At 46.8% G+C, this 19,393-nt stretch overlaps 1 protein-coding gene across 10 annotated transcripts in view; it reads left to right on the top strand.

Moving 5' to 3' along the window:
- The first annotated feature begins 921 nt into the window (after window positions 1-921).
- The window catches only part of JAKMIP3 (Janus kinase and microtubule interacting protein 3), a 122,768-nt gene continuing 104,296 nt past the window's right edge, over window positions 922-19,393 (top strand). For 3 of the 10 annotated variants that reach the window (XM_072131096.1, XM_072131095.1, XM_072131094.1), the window contains exon 1: window positions 922-1,327. The gene's annotated coding sequence lies outside the window, so the exon portion shown is untranslated. The remainder of the gene's footprint in view (window positions 1,328-19,393) is intronic. The other 7 variants (XM_072131099.1, XM_072131097.1, XM_072131098.1 and 4 more) reach the window with 6 other exon arrangements.

Genomic DNA, 19,393 nt, shown 5'->3' with positions numbered 1-19,393 from the left:
AAGCTTATACCCTGCCTGTATTATCTGTGGTGACCTCCTGCTGTCCTGATCTCCTGCCTGACCACGACTCTGCCTCTGTCTGCCATTCTTGTACCTCGCCTTGGCCACAACCGCAGCAAAGTTGCGCCTCTATAGTGACCTGGTGGTTCCAAGCCGGAGCAGGCCAACCAACGTTGCGGCGTCTCTGGTGAATACCTGGTGCCACTTAGACTCCGCACCCAGGTGTCAGCTTGCGCCATCGCTTGCAGTGGTCCAGTGGGTCCAATACCCCTGGTCCTGACAGAATGTTCCTGCCCCCGCATCCCCAGCCCTGGATAAAAAGCACCTCTGCTGCGCTATACGTCCATTTCCAGGAGGAACTATCAGAGGTCGATCCCCCAATACAATCACCATTTCAGTGAAAGTCACTGGGGAACATTTACTTACCCGGTCCAGTCGCGATCCCACGGCGTGTTGTCCAACGAGGATTCGGGTGTTCCGGGATTCACTAAGATCGCGCGCCCGAGATCCAGCAGGTGTCACTGTTGCCCCGAGGTCCGCCGGAGTTCACCTTCTTTTTCCTGGTGCATGTAAGTGCTGATCTTGTGACACAAATCGCTTTTTAAATTCAGCAGTTTTTCCGAATCTGTCCGGTTGTCCGACATCCACTCCCCGGCGTGAAAGCCGGCGCCGATGCGGCACAATTTGGGGGCAATTCGTCGCAAATCGGAAATATTCAGGAAACCCGCCGAAAGTGCGGTTTTCGGACCCTTAGTAAATGAGCCCCACTGTCTCTGCGCCACTTCCCCCCTTTATGTTTTTAACCCCTTGTCGCCTCCAGTCTTTTATTATATAGGATCTTGATGTCGGATCCGTCCTTTGCTATGACATGGATGATAATGTAATTTGGGGTTGGAGCTGGAGAGGTTAATCCCAGAGTGCGGAGCAGATGTTGCTGTGCCATGGCCGGGCATCCTGCGGGCGCTGTGCTCTGGGCTGCAGTTTCTACGTGTCGGCTGATGACGCTAGCTCGGAGATGACACTGCACAGGCTGAGAGGAGGTTGGTGGATGTGAGCAATGAGCTCATTCTCCCAGGAGGGACCTGCAGAGCATCTCCCCTGCGCGGGGCATCCTCAGCATCCTCGCTGCTGCCCTGATGTGGGGGTGTGCAGATGCTCAGCAGCTTCTCTCCCATTTGCTACATGCTGATTCTTTGGACCATTTTCTCTCCGGCTTCCTCCTCCCTTGTGGAAATCCAGCAATGGCTTCTGCTACAGGATGAGATGACGGGAAGGACCTGCTGCTTGTAGGATGGAAGGTGGCGCCTCCCCGATGCCTCATCCACAGGTAATGGAGCAGGGACCTCGGCGTCTCCTACTCCTGTATGAGCGCAGGATGTTTCCCTGGTGCAATGTGTGAAGCCTGTGCGATGATAGACGCAACGTAGCAGAGCTGAGATTGTGACATGGTCAATGTATATATATATCTGCAGTCCTATGTAAAATCCACTTCACCCTGTGTAGTGCCACATGACAAACCCGTCTCTGCTGCATAAGCTTAGATAGGAAGAAGATGCTACCACAGCAGCTAATGTGCTGCGTCTTGTCTGGTGTAATAGTCTGCAGATTTGTCAGGTATACATCCTCCCTGTGATGTGCTATGTGCTGCGTCCTGTCTGGTGCAATAGTCTGCAGATGTTTCAGGTATACATCTTCCCTGTGATGTGCGATGTGCTGCTTCCTGTCCGGTGTAATAGTCTGCAGATGTGTCAGGTATACATGGTATAGGAATTCATTCTCTCTGTGATGTGCGATGTGCTGCGTCCTGTGTAATAGTCTGCAGATGTGTCAGGTATACATCCTTCCTCTGATGTGCGATGTGCAGCGCCCTGTCTGGTGTAATAGTCTGCAGATGTGTCAGGTATACATGTTATAGGAATGCATTCTCCCTTTGATGCGCGATATGCTGCATCCTGTGTAATAGTCTGCAGATGTGTCAGGTATACATGGTATAGGAATGCATCCTCCCTGTGATGTGCAATGTGCTGCATCCTGTGTAATAGTCTGCAGATGTGTCAGGTATAAAAGGTATAGGAGGAGTGCATTCTCTCTGTGATGTGCAATGTGCTACATCCTGTGTAATAGTCTGCAGATGTGTCAGGTATACATGGTATAGGAATGCATTCTCCCTGTGATGTGCTGCATCCTGTGTAATAGTCTGCAGATGTGTCAGGTATACAAGGTATAGGAGTGCATTCTCCCTGTGATGTGCAATGTGCTGCATCCTGTCCGGTGTAATAGTCTGCAGATGTTTCAGGTGCAATGTGCTGTGTCCTGTCTGGTGTAATAGTCTGCAGATGTGTCAGGTGCGATGTGCTGCATCCTGTCCGGTGTAATAGTCTGCAGATGTGTCAGGTATACATGGTATATGAATGCATTCTCCCTGTGATGTGTGATGTGCTGCATCTTGTGTAATAGTCTGCAGATGTGTCAGGTGCGATGTGCTGCATCCTGTCCGGTGTAATAGTCTGCAGATGTGTCAGGTATACATGGTATAGGAATGCATTCTCCCTGTGATGTGTGATGTGCTGCATCTTGTGTAATAGTCTGCAGATGTGGCAGGTATACATGGTATAGGAATGCATTCTCCCTGTGATGTGCAATGTGCTGCATCCTGTGTAATAGTCTGCAGATGTGTCAGGTATAAAAGGTATAGGAATGCATTCTCTCTGTGATGTGCAATGTGCTACTTCCTGTGTAATAGTCTGCAGATGTGTCAGGTATACATGGTATAGGAATGCATTCTCCCTGTGATGTGCTGCATCCTGTGTAATAGTCTGCAGATGTGTCAGGTATACAAGGTATAGGAGTGCATTCTCCCTGTGATGTGCAATGTGCTGCATCCTGTCCGGTGTAATAGTCTGCAGTTGTGTCAGGTATACAAGGTATAGGAGTGTATTCTCCCTGTGATGTGCAATGTGCTGCATCCTGTCCGGTGTAATAGTCTGCAGATGTTTCAGGTGCAATGTGCTGTGTCCTGTCTGGTGTAATAGTCTGCAGATGTGTCAGGTGCGATGTGCTGCATCCTGTCCGGTGTAATAGTCTGCAGATGTGTCAGGTGCGATGTGCTGCATCCTGTCCGGTGTAATAGTCTGCAGATGTGGCAGGTATACATGGTATAGGAATGCATTCTCCCTGTGATGTGTGATGTGCTGCATCTTGTGTAATAGTCTGCAGATGTGGCAGGTATACATGGTATAGGAATGCATTCTCCCTGTGATGTGCAATGTGCTGCATCCTGTGTAATAGTCTGCAGATGTGGCAGGTATACATGGTATAGGAATGCATTCTCCCTGTGATGTGCAATGTGCTGCATCTTGTGTAATAGTCTGCAGATGTGGCAGGTATACATGGTATAGGAATGCATTCTCCCTGTGATGTGTGATGTGCTGCATCTTGTGTAATAGTCTGCAGATGTGGCAGGTATACATGGTATAGGAGGAGTGCATTCTCTCTGTGATGTGCAATGTGCTGCATCCTGTGTAATAGTCTGCAGATGTGGCAGGTATACATGGTATAGGAATGCATTCTCCCTGTGATGTGTGATGTGCTGCATCTTGTGTAATAGTCTGCAGATGTGGCAGGTATACATGGTATAGGAATGCATTCTCCCTGTGATGTGCAATGTGCTGCATCCTGTGTAATAGTCTGCAGATGTGGCAGGTATACATGGTATAGGAATGCATTCTCCCTGTGATGTGCAATGTGCTGCATCCTGTCTGGTGTAATAGTCTGCACATGTGTCAGGTGTGATGTGCTGTGTCCTGTCCGGTGTAATAGTCTGCAGATGTGTCAGGTGCAATGTGCTGCGTCCGTTGAGCGGGCACATCTGCTGCAGCCACAGTTGCTTTTCATCTGTGTAATGGAAGCCTAGAGTCAGGTTATAACATGATCCTCCATCGATACAAGTGACACTGAATGCACCTCCTTACACGTGGCCTATAGGTGGCGCTCAGGCCTCCGGGACATAATGCATTCCGGATTATTGTCGTGGCCGGGTGTTCATGTGTTCCTCGTAATATTCCAGGTGTTGCTGGTGATGACCCTCAGGTCTCCGATCGGATCAGTGGATCCTATTTATCTGCCATAACCGGTTATCAGGACATGTAATACTTCATTTCACCTGCAGGGGCGCTAAGAAGAGATGTATAATCGGGGATGGTCCTGATAGGAAAACTACCTCCAAAATGTGTCATAATAAACCAGGGACATAGATCCAGGCCCCGGGACTGTGGCATCTTCTTATATGTCTTATCCATGGTCTCCTTCCATCCAACATCAACTTTTATAATTATGATAATGAGCCAGAAGGGCACCTGGGGGCGTCACCATAGCCCCTCCATGCAGTAGCTTCATAGACTGTTAGACTGTTTCCCCCTCCATGTGACCACTGAGACCCCCGATCATTACTATTCCTTGTATCTCGGAGATTATAGAACCTCCAGTATTTCCCAGGACACATCCCTGGTTTTATCAGCTCTTAACCTGAAGATATAGAAGACGATGCAAGGAATCCCGGCGGCCCTGATCTACCAGGAATGGTAATGCAGGTATGCACAGGTGCTCTGCTCATTACATGGGTTACTTGCGGACCCTCAGTTCTTGTGTAGGTCCAAGTGGTCCCGTAGTAATAAGACAATTAGACCCTAAATCATTTGTGGGCCTCTTAATGGGGTTAAGCATCGAGTCCTTGGGGCCAGATATCTTGGATCAAGCACTGATGACCCCCACAGGGATGGAGCATATTATACTACGATCCTCCAGGTGGTTACATTGTACATGGAGTGACCCCCCCACCCCCTCCCCGTTCAGTGTATTTCTGTATTACCAGCAATAAATGCGTCTTCTGAGATGGAAACAAAGGGATCCGGTGGGGACATCACGAGGAGGGTCCGGGCCGCCATCTACTCCATATGTGTTGTCCCTCCGGACAGCAGGAGTATTGTCCCCCGGTCACACTGCTGCATCACTGAGGGACTATGAATGTATCCAGGACGTGTCTATCCCACACTTGTCCTACATCTAATACTATGTTTTATCATTTGCGACGCTCATCTTCTTCCTCCAAATAGCGTTGTCAAGGGGAGTCCCTAACAAATAAACTTTCCAGCATAGGAGACCCTTAGTACAGAGAGACAGTGGGGTAACAAACCAGTGGGTCCCGGTATAAACTTTGGATTGGCTCCCCATATACCAAAACTCCTGCTGCCACCCCCATTCCACACCCTATACCTGATAATAGACATAGCTCTATACTCATATACTATAAATATACTGTCCAGCAGCCTCCCCTCAGTCAGGAAATATCCAGCAGCAGCCTCCCTTTAAATACACTATCCTGCATCCTCCGCTCGTTCAGAAGCCCCCTTATTAATAAAATGTCCAGCAGCCTCTCTTCACTCATGAACTGTCCAGCAGCCTCTCCTTGTTCATGAAATGTCCAGCAGCCTCCCCTTTTAGAACCTTTTAGAGACCGAGTGCCCAAACTACAACCAAAATCCAGTTATTTACCGTGAAGTGCCAGTATGGCATTTTTAGCAGTACCTTATTACTACCTGTTCTTCCACATCTTTCAATCGTATCGGGCCCCCTGAAGCCACCAATACAGTTGAAAGAAGGAGGGCAAATTCGGCCTCTAATTGTAGGGTCTCTCTTTACAGGAAGAATGATGGGTCCAGAATGAGGACCTCCAAATATATTGCAGTTCTGTCCACACCTTCTAATTTTACCTGCAGTTCCAAACAGCCAATGAAGTGTCGCTTTAAATTAGCGCTGAGAGCAGCATCTCTAAAGTTGCCTGGGACTGCAGGAAGATTTAGTGGATTTGGTGCTGTTTGGTGAACTCTGTCCTGGGGGGATGACCTGAGTGCCCACAGAAAGGGCTCCGAGTGCCACCTCTGGCCTAATAGTTTACTAATGACATGTCTAGCAGTCTCTCGCTTTACCAATAAATAAACTCAGCGCTCATCTCCGGCGCTCCCCACAGCCTCCTCTTCGTCCTCAGCTTCTGTGAGCAGCGCTCTGCCTGTGCACACTGTATGATGGCGCCGCCTGATGATGTCATGGAGAGTGCACAGGCAGAGCGCACATGCAATCATCTGCCTGCGCACTCTCATAATCAATTGTATGTGTGTCCTACAAGTATATAATCCATTATTTTCCGCTCTCATGGACCCGCAGACCTCTAGACCTCCCACCGGGCCCGGCCGTCCCCCAGCCACTCTGATCATTACACCCCTGATCACAGATTTTGGTCTAGATACCAACATTGGGGGATATTTATCATACGTTGGCGCCAGCCCCGCCGCTGCAAATTCGCAACCTGATACATCAAGAGGATTCTGCCTCATATGAAAAGTCGCCGGCAGCAGCGAGTGCGCAGGCGTGGGGACAGTAACGCCCCGCGCTGGCCCACTCCCGTCCGGCTGCGCCCCCCGCTCAGCTGGCCGCGCCCCCCCCCCTTCACGTCCCACTGGCGTGAAGGTGGCGGATTGGGGAAAATAATCGCAAAAGCTAGCAATAAGCTAGCATTTGCGATTATTTCAGGGCCTTTGCGCCACTGGCGGTGCGCAGAGGTCCTGATAAATATCCCCCATTGTCTCCATTCTCTGTTATTATTCCAACTATCGAAAACTGCTGAAATCTGTGGATTGACTGCAGATCCCACGTATCTCATATTGATATATATATACACGTATCTCAAATTGATATATATATGTATACACGTATCTCCAATGGGCAGGAATCAATATCTTTATCTTGAAAACCCCTTTAAGTTTTACTTTGAAATTTTCTGGGATTTTCTGGCCTTGGATCCGAGCAAAATCCATTAGAATATTGATGGTTTTCTGCTTCTATAATAATAATCAGATTCACACAAAGTTAAAGTGTAACTTCTGCTCCGTGTCTGAACCTATCAACACAAAATTAAAGGGTCCTGCAAGGATTTTTGTTACACGCCGAATGGAATAGAGAAAATGATGAAAAAAAGAATCATCTGATGTGACGTTTTATAATATTGGAGGGAAATATTGAGTAATGTGTGGTATGGGATCAATGCGAGCGTTTCTTAAAGGGATATCTAGTAACTAAGGCTCAGTCATTACACGATGACAAGACATACAATTGTCTAACATACATTCTACATTCATTTATCACAAATCTTAAGATCCAGCTCTGAACCAGAAAATGGGGACGCTGTAAAACACTTTGTTCACCTTTGACATCAAAATAATTTAAGTATTTTAAACCTTCAACATTACTCTGAACGCTGAGATTTATGACACAAGCTGCCCCCGCCCCACCTGCTTAGATCATTCATCTTATAATGACAGAAGGAGCAATAGTTCTGTATAATATAGTAAGTAACTGAGAAATAAGCTGCTGCAAGGGTTAAGGTTATCCAGACAAGTCCCCCATGTGCCGCCCTGTAGTCCATAGCAATTCCCTGCATCAGTCATCCTTCATGGAAGTCCTGTAGAAATCAATGGGCTGCGATGCTACATTTCATTGATTGGGATATTTGGGATTGCTTACAGGGCGATGGATCTCAAAAGTCCTATGTAGTGTGATGGATCACAGGGGGCCCCATTGATCAGACCTTCACATGATGTGAGTGTGTGTGTGTGTGGGGGGGGGGGTGTTAAGATCGGAAGTGGTAATATACATCTTACTCCTTGTGTCCCAGAATCTTCGGCTAATCTGATATCTCAAATAACTTCCCCATTAGTGAAGGTCGATGTCTTCATATCATGTGTGAGATAGCAATGGAGTCCTAGTGATGTGGGGCAACCACATAATTGCCCCTACGTGTGAAATACAACTGTACGTACAGAGAGGTTTCAGGCTCACGAGATCTCTAATGGATTATTATGTCATATTATCCACATGGATGTTGACATTTGAAGGTTTAATGCATCTGGTCAGGCATTTTGCATGTATAAATATGGTGCCACCTACCCCCATCCATCTCCATTACTGTACTAGAGCAGTAGATCCATTAAAGGTGACACGTGGGAGAGGATTGTAGTGTTGGTGCAGCAGAATCCATCTCATCCTGATGGTTCACGCTCCAGGAACCAAAGACGAGTGGTATAAGAGTCTCCTGAGTGGAATCATTGATGGTTATATGTGCTCTACGAGCTTTACGAAATGGACAGGTCCTCCATCAGAAAATCATAAAGTGCTAGATCTAGACCTACCTTTGGTCTTCTGGCTTTCTGATTCATTGGGTAAGTTATAGATATAGCACAAGGCGGCTGTCTGCCTAGTAGTCCTCTTTGATGGTTCGGCCCCTGAGGGTAGTCCCACCTGGAGAAGTGAAGTCAATATGACTGATGGCTTTCACTTTCATCAGTTGTTGAACGTCATTCATTGTCCACCATATAGTCAATTCATAATTTACATTTGCCGGGCCTAAAAAAAGGTTTTAGTTTTACCCAAATTTCTTGACCAAAATTAGTTTTAACTTTTTACCATTTTCCACGGCCTACACCACTTCTCGAAAGAGTAATCTTATCAGTCAGAGATTGTATGGTCTCCCATGGCCCAAAAAAATCTACTTTAAATATAAACTTACACCAATTTTTGTAGAATTCTGTTCTTGGCTCATGGAACTCCCAAGATGAACCTAATTTATTAGCATTTTCCTCCTAAAAATTCAGGCACATCTCACTCTATCACATAGAAGATCAATATTGTCATGACAAACACCAGTCTTGATAGATCATTGAACTGAGGAGAACCCAACTTACACATCGAAATCTGAAGATATCTGTTCTCAATACAACCGGCAAAGCTGAATGTTGTACTTTGTATAGGTGGTACATGGTGGTGCGCCCGGGTCCATGGACTATGGGTTCTGTAGTTTATCTCTTGAATAAGCTCTAATATGGTTGTCTGTATGAAGCCGTAGATTCACAGTGGCGATTTGAAGCTCTGTGTCGTGTGGACATTCAACATGCTATAGAGGCCACTTTGCTACTGAAGCCCAAACACTTCCGTCCTCCATCTAAGTGGCGCCATTTTATGCAAATCATTGAGTGTCTTAAGGTTGAACCCCCCTACGGTAAAGATTTGTTAACCTTAATTTGAATAAACATAGACCTGAAGAACACTTCAAAGGAAACCTACCATGAGGAACCTACCATGACGAACCTACCATGAGGAACCTACCACGAGGAGCCTACCCTGAGGAACCTACCATGAGAACCTACCATGAGGAACCTACCATGAGGAGCCTACCATGAGGAACCTACCATGAGGAACCTACCATGAGAAGTAGAGCCTCGGCCCTAATATGTAATCTTAATAATCCTGGAAAATAACTTGTTTCACACTTTATTTTAGTAATATGTAAATTACCTGCAGAGGCTCCTGGGAGTAGCTTTAGCTCCTAGGGCCCCGCCAGGCTAGGACACACCCCTGGAGCCTCTGCAAGTCATTTACATATTACCAGAATAAAGTTTGTAGCAAGTTATGTTCCAGGATTATTACATTACAGATCAGGAATCTACAATCACATCTACTTCTCATGGTAGGTTCCTTATGGTAGGTTCCTCATGGTAGATTCCTCATGGTAGGTTCCTCATGGTAGATTCCTCATGGTAGGTTCGTCATGGTAGGTTCCTCATGGTAGGTTCCTCATGGTAGGTTCCTCATGGTAGATTCCTTATGGTAGGTTCCTCATGGTAGGTTCCTCATGGTAGGTTCGTCATGGTAGGTTCCTCATTGTAGGTTCCTCATGGTAGATTCCTCATGGTAGGTTCCTCATGGTAGGTTCCCCATGGTAGGTTCCTCATGGTAGGTTCATCATGGTAGGTTCCTCATGGTAGGTTCTCATGGGAGGTTCCTCATGGTAGGTTCCTCATGGTAGGTTCCTCATGGTAGGTTCCTTATGGGAGGTTCCTTATGGGAGGTTCTCATGGTAGGTTTCTCATGGTAGATTCCTCATGGTAGGTTCCTCATGGTAGGTTCCTCATGGGAGGTTCCTTATGGGAGGTTCTCATGGGAGGTTCCTCATGGGAGGTTCCTCATGGTAGGTTCCTCATGGTAGGTTCCTCATGGTAGATTCCTCATGGTAGATTCCTCATGGTAGGTTCCTCATGGGAGGTTCCTCATGGTAGGTTTCTCATGGGAGGTTCCTCATGGTAGGTTCCTCATGGAAGGTTCCTCATGGGAGGTTCCTCATGGTAGGTTTCTCATGGGAGGTTCCTCATGGGAGGTTCCTCATGGTAGGTTCCTCATGGAAGGTTTCCTTTAAAGCTTATTATCATGAAGTAAAGTTGATATTGTGGTCGACTCTCAGATTCTCTCTGGTCAGAAATATTGTTTGCTCTCTAATCCGACAGTTTTTATCTAAACCTCAAGCATCAGTAGGTATAGTCTCATCTCATCCGAGGATGTCCCTAATGTATGTACATTCTGCTGGGTAATGAGTTCACAGTGTACCGGTGGGATCCGTGGAAGTCTTGGCGTGTGAACGTTACTGCGACATTGATTGTTTAGTCTCAGGTCTCCGAGGTCTAGTGCCAGGAATGGAAGTATCATATTCCCCTCGTTACCTTCATTAGGGTTAATGCAGAGGAAAATCTTAGAGTTTCCTTGTTCCTCTCAGGTCTTTTAAGTTTGCAGAAAAAATATTCAAGTATTTTTTGCATGTTATCACAAAAAATCTCCTCAAAATTCCAACCTTGGACAAGGAGGCCCACCAGGGCTTTTCACCTTTACCTTTCTATTTAAAAGTAGAATATAAGAGTCTTGGGTCGGTTCATCTATACCAGTGGTGGCAAACCCATAGCACGGGTACTAGTGGTGGCAAACCCATAGCACGGGTACTAGTGGTGGCAAACCTATAGCACAAATACTAGTGGTGGCAAACCTATAGCATGGGTACTAGTGGTGGCAAACCCATAGCACGGGTTCTAGTGGTGGCAAACCTATAGCATGGGTACAAGGGTGGAAAACCTATAGCATGGGTACTAGTGATGGCAAACCTATAGCATGAGTACAAGGGTGGCAAACCTATAGCATGGGTACAAGGGTGGCAAACCTATAGCATGGGTACTAGTGGTGGCAAACCTATAGCATGGGTACTAGTGGTGGCAAACCTATAGCACGGGTACTAGTGGTGGCAAACCCATAGCACGGGTACTAGTGGTGGCAAACCCATAGCACAGGTACTAGTGGTGGCAAACCCATAGCACGAGTACTAGTGGTGGCAAACCCATAGCATGGGTACTAGGGTGGCAAACCTATAGCATGGGTACCAGTGGTGGCAAACCCATAGCATGGGTACTAGTGGTGGCAAACCTATAGCACGAGTACTAGTGGTGGCAAACCTATAGCATGGGTACTAGTGGTGGCAAACCCATAGCACGGGTTCTAGTGGTGGCAAACCTATAGCACGGGTACTAGTGGTGGCAAACCTATAGCACGGGTACTAGTGGTGGCAAACCTATAGCATGGGTACAAGGGTGGAAAACCTATAGCATGGGTACTAGTGGTGGCAAACCTATAGCATGAGTACAAGGGTGGCAAACCTATAGCATGGGTACAAGGGTGGCAAACCCATAGCATGGGTACTAGTGGTGGCAAACCTATAGCATGGGTACTAGTGGTGGCAAACCTATAGCACGGGTACTAGTGGTGGCAAACCCATAGCACGGGTACTAGTGGTGGCAAACCTATAGCATGGTTACTAGTGGTGGCAAACCTTTAGCATGGGTACCAGTGGTGGCAAACTTTTAGCATGGGTACTAGTGGTGGCAAACCTTTAGCATGGGTACCAGTGGTGGCAAACCTATAGCACGGGTACAAGGGTGGCAAACTTATAGCATGGGTACAAGGGTGGAAAACCTATAACATGGGTACTAGTGGTGGCAAACCTATAGCATGAGTACAAGGGTGGCAAACCTATAGAATGGGTACAAGGGTGGCAAACCTATAGCATGGGTACTAGTGGTGGCAAACCTATAGCATGGGTACTAGTGGTGGCAAACCTATAGCACGGGTACTAGTGTTGGCAAACCCATAGCACGGGTACTAGTGGTGGCAAACCTATAGTATGGGTACCAGTGGTGGCAAACCTATAGCACGGGTGCTAGGGTGGCAAACCTATAGCACGGGTACTAGTGGTGGCAAACCCATAGCACGGGTACTAGTGGTGGCAATCCTATAGCATGGGTACAAGGGTGGCAAACCTATAGCACGGGTACTAGTGGTGGCAAACCCATAGCATGGGTACAAGGGTGGCAAACCTATAACACAGGTACTAGTAGTGGCAAACCTATTGCATGGGTACTAGGGTGGAAAACCTATAGCATGGGTACAAGGGTGGAAAACCTATAGCATGGGTACTAGTGGTGGCAAACCTATAGCATGAGTACAAGGGTGGCAAACCTATAGCATGGGTACAAGGGTGGCAAACCTATAGCATGGGTACTAGTGGTGGCAAACCTATAGCACGGGTACTAGTGGTGGCAAACCCATAGCACGGGTACTAGTGGTGGCAAACCTATAGCATGGGTACTAGTGGTGGCAAACCTTTAGCATGGGTACCAGTGTTGGCAAACCTATAACATGGGTACAAGGGTGGCAAACCTATAGCACGGGTACCAGTGGTGGCAAACCCATAGCATGGGTACTAGTGGTGGCAAACCTTTAGCATGAGTACTAGTGGTGGCAAACCCATGGCATGGGTACTAGTGGTGGCAAACCTTTAGCATGAGTACTAGTGGTGGCAAACCTTTAGCATGGGTACTAGTGGTGGCAAACCTTTAGCATGAGTACTAGTGGTGGCAAACCTATAGCATGGGTACTAGTGGTGGCAAACCTTTAGCATGAGTACTAGTGGTGGCAAAACTTTAACATGGATACTAGTGGTGGCAAACCTTTAACATGAGTATTAGTGGTGGCAAACCCATAGCATGGGTACTAGTGGTGGCAAACCTTTAGTATGAGTACTAGTGGTGGCAAACCTTTTGCACGGGTACTAGTGGTGGCAAACCTATAGCATGGGTACTAGTGGTGGCAAACCTATAGCATGGGTACAAGGGTGGCAAACATATAGCGTGGGTACTAGTGGTGGCAAACCTTTAGCATGGGTACTAGTGGTTGAAAACCTATAGCATGGGTACAAGGGTGGCAAACCTATAGCACGGGTACTAATGGGTGGAAAACCTATAGCATGGGTACTAGTGGTGGCAAACCTATAGCATGAGTACAAGGGTGGCAAACCTATAGCATGGGTACAAGGGTGGCAAACCTATAGCATGGGTACTAGTGGTGGCAAACCTATAGCACGGGTACTAGTGGTGGCAAACCCATAGCACGGGTACTAGTGGTGGCAAACCTATAGCATGGGTACTAGTGGTGGCAAACCTTTAGCATGGGTACCAGTGTTGGCAAACCTATAACATGGGTACAAGGGTGGCAAACCTATAGCACGGGTACCAGTGGTGGCAAACCCATAGCATGGGTACTAGTGGTGGCAAACCTTTAGCATGAGTACTAGTGGTGGCAAACCCATGGCATGGGTACTAGTGGTGGCATACATTTAGCATGAGTACTAGTGGTGGCAAACCTTTAGCATGGGTACTAGTGGTGGCAAACCTTTAGCATGAGTACTAGTGGTGGCAAACCTATAGCATGGGTACTAGTGGTGGCAAACCTTTAGCATGAGTACTAGTGGTGGCAAAACTTTAACATGGATACTAGTGGTGGCAAACCTTTAACATGAGTATTAGTGGTGGCAAACCCATAGCATGGGTACTAGTGGTGGCAAACCTTTAGTATGAGTACTAGTGGTGGCAAACCTTTTGCACGGGTACTAGTGGTGGCAAACCTATAGCATGGGTACTAGTGGTGGCAAACCTATAGCATGGGTACAAGGGTGGCAAACATATAGCGTGGGTACTAGTGGTGGCAAACCTTTAGCATGGGTACTAGTGGTTGAAAACCTATAGCATGGGTACAAGGGTGGCAAACCTATAGCACGGGTACTATTGGTGGCAAACCTATAGCATGGGTACAAGGGAGGCAAACCCATAGCACGGGTACTAGTGGTGGCAAACCTATAGCATGGGTACTAGTGGTGGCAATCCTATAGCATGGGTACCAGTGGTGGCAAACCCATAGCACGGGTACTAGTGGTGGCAAACCTATAGCACGGGTACTAGTGGTGGCAAACCTATAGCATGGGTACTAGTGGTGGCAAACCTATAGCACGGGTACTAGTGGTGGCAAACCTATAGCATGGGTACTAGTGGTGGCAAACCTATAGTATGGGTACCAGTGGTGGTGAACTCATAACATCAGTACCACTGGTGGCAAACCTAAAGCACTGGTACCAGTGGGGGCAAATCTATAGCACGGGTACTAGTGGTGGCAAACCTATGGTACGGTAGCAGTGGCGGCACTCAGAGCCTTCTCTGTGGGCACCAAGGCAGTCACCCTAGAGTTTGCCAGAAAGGTTGGGTGACTCGCGGCCTCCTCCTACAGTCCTGGGTGGAACTGGTGGGAAGTGACAATGATAACATTAATTTCCCCTCCTTCTTTCAATGGTATTGGTGCCCTAAGAACTCCAATATGATTGAAAGCTACGGCAGATCAGTGGCTGATTCAATTGCTGTGTCAGCACTTCCTTTCACAGAATATACAGTAAGCATTTTGGGAAGGAAGCATCAATGGTCCTGGTGGCCCTGCACCAGGGAGGTCTATGCCCAGGTTGTTACATTATACCCAAGCCTAGGGAAAGGAAACTAAGCCAGATGCATCCGAAGAGACTCTTCTCCACCTAATGTTAAGTTGTATTCTGCTCTTTTGCTTGTTTGCCCTCTTGCATAATTTTCTGTCTGCTTTGCTGATTGAGTTGTTTATGCTCAGAGGCCACTGTATGTTTTAGCATTGGTACCGGCCACTATCTCTACTCCCACCAGTCACCAGGAGGATAGGTTTAGTATCAGTCTATACAGTGCTTCAGGGGACGTCATCATTGGCAGTTTTGCCCTGTCTTCATCCATCCTCTGATCCTCTGATGGGCCAGTCCGACAGTATTGAAGTAAAGGGTCTGTCAGTATGACTTGGGCAGGGTATCATTGTATTATTTGGGCTCATATATATACCACACACACTCATGCACATAACGGTGTGCAATACCGGACCGCAAACTGGTTTACATAGGAAGCTGAGCGTCCATGCTGCAAAATGGGTAGCGTCACGAACCCCGCACACCGGAGTCCAAACACGGAGTGCACCTACTCTACAGAGTCCCAGAATTTAGCCTTTAAGCTCCGCCCACTTCCACAAAATGGTGTCCTATTGTTAGATTTACTCCACACGTTCTGCACCCAGATCCAGTGGCTGCCACCAGCCACGAGTTACTTATTCTAAGAGGCCGTAGGCTCCTCCACCACACAGACAATGCACACAGAGGATTCACACAGAACCTGCACTCACTGCTTATACTGTGTTATAGGACCTGGGAACGTAATCCCTTCAGAAACTCAGATTCTTTAAGGTTACAAGATTACAATAAAGGAAAAGGAGTTAGGAAACAATATACATACGATACATACAGTTATGGGAAAAAAGAAACAATAGTTCAGATAGCGAGTGGCAAACTGGCCCAAAGACACAGCATGGAAAGATCCAGTCTTCTATTGTATAGAGTCCTCAGAACTGAACAAAGTCAAGTGGGTTTTTGACCCCCACCCGTGGCCGTGATGGAGTTTCTCATAGCCCTCCTCCCTTCAGAGAGGGACTGGCTTAGTCTGGGGTTCTATTAAAACCTCATAACTTTTGATTGGATGATGGCACAATTGTGCCACTGCTCCCAATCACAAGGGCACCTTGCTACCTTTCACCCCATACCAAACTTGGGGTGTCTAGGCGTAACATTAGGGTGGTTCTGCTATTGGCTGCGTTCCCCTGCAGCTAGGCTTTTGATACGCGGGCCATCTAAATCCTGTAACTCTCCCCTCTAACTGGGGACCCATAATTATGAATTATGCCCGAGTTATGGAAAGCTATCATATTCCTTTGTGTTTCATAGTTTTTTTGGCGGCAAAGCAACACACGGGTCCCCTATTCCTTGGATCTCTTTGTCCCCAGAGATAAGCTGCAGAGGGGTGAATTTCTGCACTTGGGGTGGAAACTTCCTCCCTGCAGGAACAGGACCGGCTCTATCCGCCCAGCTCTGTCACGGGGCAGCCATGAGCTCGCTGCCGTTTTGCTTTTAGCTCGGAGACTACATTTACATGAGGCCTAAGCAGGAGGAAGGTTCAGTAGAAAGCAGGGTCAGACTGGGGGGACTTACCCCGAGGGTTTCCTGGGCTAAAACAGGGACATAAGTGTCAGCTCCAATCAATTAATAACTGATAACAACATTTACTGAAGACAATAACCCCACATCCTGGCTCTGGGGTCACCGCACTATATACAGAACTCAGACGTCTCACTGACACTATGGATACAACACTACACAGGCAGAAATGGCATCTGGTACCTCACAGGTGACACGTCTTGTCCTTTGGGTCCAGAAGTGCTGATGACTTCTCCATATCATGACTGATGGCTGTAGAATTTTTCACCTATTGATCTCTTCAGCTCCTGGTAGCAGATCTCCACACTGTGCAACTAAAAATACCACAGTCACATACAGTATAATGTCACCTGGATAACAATGCACCTAAGTAATGTCCTCCTCCAGGCCCCTTTGTTCTTCTCCTACAGACCACTCAATCCTCTTACAGACTCTTCTGTCGTCCTCCAGATCCTTCTGTCCTCCTCCCCCAGGCCCCTTTGTCCTCCTCCTCCAGATCCTTCTGTCCTCCTCCTCCAGGCACCTCTGTACTTCTCCTCCAGGCCCCTCTGTTCTCCTCCTCCAGGCCCCTCTGTCCTCCTCCTCCAGGCCCCTCTGTTCTCCTCCTCCAGGCCCCTCTGTCCTCCTCCTCCAGGTCCCTCTTGTGTTGTCACTGAATCTGTGCAGCGGGAGTCGGGACACTCTGCTACACGATACGCGGCCGTGTCAGAGGGACAGGGAGCCCCTGCCACAGAGCCAGGTGTAGGGGCCCATCGGTGGATTCGCTAATCCGGTGGGCCAGTGAGACCCTGGTAGAAAGTACTGCAAAGGTCACCAACCAACCTAAGGCTGACCCTGGATTATGCAATGTGAGTAGATTAACCTTTTTGGGTAAATTTTATGACCCAGCAACTTCCAATTTTTCATTGGTATTTATATCCGTAGTAAAATATTTCACAAACATTTCTCTGTTCGGATTTCATCTGTTTTGGAAATGTTTGATCTGTTATATTTTCATTTGTTTACACAAAGAGAAACAAATTGTGATATTTTAGCAATTTGGGCTTTAATTGCCAATTTATCAGATGAACAAAGAAGAGCTGATATAAGATCTGTGATTACCATCCGAGGCTGGACGTGTGACAGCTGCGCCTTCAGCAGTTTGTATTTGTGAACAATGTCGTATTAATAAATTCATTGAAACAGAAGAAACAAAGAATCGTCATCAGAGATCAGGACTCCGCCTCCTCCGGTGCAGGGACCACGGTGGAAGTTCTGCTCCTTCTCGGAGGCTTCGTCATTTCCATCATAATAAGATTCTTCCAGTCTTTGTCTTAAGTTTCTGACACCTGTAAGAAATACCAATATTACTTGGAAGTTTTAGACTTCGAAGGGGTTTTTCCCATTCTCAAATTTCAACCCCCTAGTGATAATAATAAAGATCATTTTTAACCCCTTACTTTCCAATGTTACTAAGTGTTATTGGTGTTTTAGCTCCTATGGTTTGTGTAAGATTCCCGGGTGTGAGCGGGGACTCTCTGAGCAGACACTTCATGATCCCTCTGTGCTATGAGATCCTGTGTGCTGACAATGTGCTTAGATTATCAGGGTACAGGGTTCATCTACACTTTTATTTATATTCTGACGATTCTACTGGTATCTGACACAGAGAAAAAGAAAAATGAGAGATGATGAGATCCATGAGATGCATATTACACATGACATTGACAGCTTTGCTATCACCGCCATAACATACTCTGTTAGATCTGCTATATGCCTCCCTTTGCCGGTAGCTTGTAGCTTTACTCTGCTTACACTGCTATTGGCCGGCACACAGAGAGGAGCTCACTGCAGCATCAGACAGGAGAACAATCTGTCCCGTCTGACCAAAGACTTCTGATTTAGGGTTGAATCCCAGGGCAACTGAAATTGTGTCCAGCAGGACTGATAGAGACAGGATGGAATTATATGTGTGAGATGCTGGATTTTTGTTAATAACAGTGAATTACAGAATGTGATATTTTGTTATCCTGAGTATATTTAAGAATCTTGTCTTCTTGGGAAATCCCTTTAAGTCTCTTTTCATAAGTTTTCACTAATTCAATAAGGTTATTACTGATTTTAGGACTCCAAAAATGACCAACAACATCTCTGCTGACTCTCTGAAACCTCTGTTCCTAAAGTAAATGTTTTGGAAAAGACAACCCCGGTCTAGCTGAGATATTTTTTAATTTTCAGCATTATGGTTGACATTGGACCCATGGACACCAGTTGAGCTGAGACGCTTCTATGATGCTCAACTTTCGTTTAGTAGATTACATTGACTGATCCAAATAATATGGTCTACTTATGGAATTATTACCATACAATCCAACAGGACCAGTCCTAAATGTAGTCTTTGCCCCAGGGATACCAGGGAACATCCTCAGATGCTTCTTTGGTGATGCCGGTCCAGGGTCATAGAAGATGTCACGGTGCATTAGATGTTTTCGGACATTCAACAGTGCGGATTGTGTTACTTACTAAAGAGATTTTATGGAAATCAATTGGTTGAACAGGATTCGTTCATTGATGACCGATTCTGGAGAGATTGGTCCGAGGGGTCCAAGCTCCAGAACCTCTGTAGGTTCTCAGATTCTTCTCTCATTAAGCCGTACGGTACATAACACTGTATAAATAATACAGAATGTGGTAACACCAGGTCCTCGGATCGCTGTGGACCTAATGACGCCCTCAGTCTGTCCGGATATTGATTTGTTCCAGCAGTAATCAGATTGCAGTCCTGCAAATAAGAGTAATAGACGCAGCTCAGAACCTGAACCGGGCGTCAGATCAGTACAGATGTGATTAATGGACACTTACAAAGAGACATAGGGGCTCATTCACTAAGGTGCTTGGTTGCTTCTTTTAGGTGCAAACTGCTTGTACATGTATTTAAGAAGTGTCCCTCCACATTTGTGTCGCATGTGAAATTTCGGCACAGAAGGGGCGTCAGTTGGACCATTCGCCAGGTTTAACATGCAAAGTCCGACAGAATTGTGTCACACACTACAT

The sequence above is a fragment of the Engystomops pustulosus genome, chromosome 11, assembly GCF_040894005.1.
Source record: "Engystomops pustulosus chromosome 11, aEngPut4.maternal, whole genome shotgun sequence".
NCBI classification, from domain to species: domain Eukaryota; kingdom Metazoa; phylum Chordata; class Amphibia; order Anura; family Leptodactylidae; genus Engystomops; species Engystomops pustulosus.
The sequence above is the reverse complement of the archived record's forward strand: the minus strand, read 5'-3'. Positions and strand labels throughout refer to the sequence as shown.